Source organism: Elephantulus edwardii, unplaced genomic scaffold, assembly GCF_000299155.1.
Source record: "Elephantulus edwardii isolate Elephantulus edwardi_28Jun2011 unplaced genomic scaffold, EleEdw1.0 scaffold00009, whole genome shotgun sequence".
Taxonomy (NCBI): Eukaryota; Metazoa; Chordata; class Mammalia; order Macroscelidea; family Macroscelididae; genus Elephantulus; species Elephantulus edwardii.
In genome coordinates, this window is record NW_006399759.1 from 31,203,374 (window position 1) to 31,205,262 (window position 1,889).

Here is a 1,889-nt window from a genome sequence, read left to right on the forward strand (position 1 = left end):
GCCACAGTTTGTTATGATCCACACAGTCAAATGTCTTTGCATAATCAATGAAACACAGATAGACTTTCTTCTGGTACTCTCTGCTTTCAGCCAAGATTGGTAATAGATCTTCCACCAATCCTGATGCCACAATTCTCCTCATAGAGCCCAGCCTCTCGGATAATCTGCTCTGCATGTGTGTTAGTATGTTAAAAATTTATTTGTTTGTTTGTTTGTTTGTTTAAATTTTCTCCTACTACATTATCCTCATCTCCATTTTGATGACTGGATGACTTGGCAGGAATCTTTAAGATGGGCCAGCTTGTTCTGTTTGAGGGCAGGGTGGAATGTCTGGTTGTTTTGTGATATAAGCCTCTTGTATAGTGTCAACAAGACATCCTGGAGGGCCCTAGGGCCTGCAGCCCTCACTCTCATGTTATTATAATTTGAAAGAACATTCTTTTACATTATACAGCACTCTTCTGTCAATTTGCTATACTGAAGTAATCTGGGTCTGCTGTGATGCTGAAACCTATGCCATTGGGGTACCAAATGCCATTACAGTTGTCTGTGGCAGACAGTGTTTGGTGGAGCTCCCAGTTTAAGACAGGTTTGGAAGAAGGAGTGGCATCCACTTCCTAAATCACATGCCTCTGGAAACTCTACGAACTTGGAGAAATGATATTTGTTATAGAAAGGCTTCAAGTCTTGTTCATAGGGTCACTATGACTCATGCTCGACTTGATGGCAATCAACAACAACAACTACTACACTACATTAATGGAAAATAAAACTCAAGACTATTCCTTAAATATCTATTCTATATTAGCTACATGGTCAGTATGATATCAATCAACCTATTTTAGCTCATGTTTTTGTCCTCATGTATATTCTTATGCTATCAAACCCTCCTAACTTTTTTTTTCATTTTGCTTGATATGGCTACAGTTTAATATTATAAATATTTTATTTAGCTGGCATTATTGAAGTCAACATGCAGCTGTAGATTTCTTTTTTTGCTAGCTTTAGTAAATGATACCTAGATAGGTGAATGTCAATATAAAAAGAACTAGGGAATGTAACAGAAGAACTATATCTTAGGGAAATTAAAAACTTACAATCAAGGTTAGTAGCAGAATACAGTCAAAACAGTTTCTGAAATGTGCTCACAGGAATCTCGGTATTGAGGTAAGCACATGTGCACAGCCATGAGCATGAACAATAAGACATAACAAGTATTCTGCCATTCCCATTTTCGTCAAAGTTAGCCACAATTTGTTGTGATCCACACAAATGCTTTTGTATAGTTAGTGAACCACAGAAAGACATTGCTCTTGTACTCTTTGCTTCCATCCAAGATCTATCTGACATTGACGATGCCTTTAGTGCCAAGGCCTCTTGCAAATCCAGCTTGTATTGCTGGTAATTCTCTGTCAATACACTGTTCCAGTCATTTTTCATAATCTTCAATAGATATCTGGTATTCACTTGCATGTGGTATTAGTAATTGTGTTTTATATTTCCACACTCTGTAGGATCACCTTTTCTTGGGATATGAATAAATATGGATCTCTTCCAGGTGCTATTCCTCCAGATTTCTTGACACAACCTGATGAACACATTCAGAACAGCATCTATTTCTTGAAATATGTCAGCAGAAATGGAATAAATTTCCAGGGCATTTTTGACCCTCTGCAGCAAGAGCTTCAGGTCCTCCTCAGTTTCAGCAAGCAGGGTTGTGCCATCTGCATTTTGCAGATTGTTGATAGATCTTCCACCAATCTTGACCTGACATTTCTCCTCATAGAGTCCAGGATCCCAGATAATCTGTTCTGCATACAGGTTGAAAAGGTATGGAGACAGGATGCATCCCTGTCATACACCTTTCCCAATTTTGAACAATGCAGTGT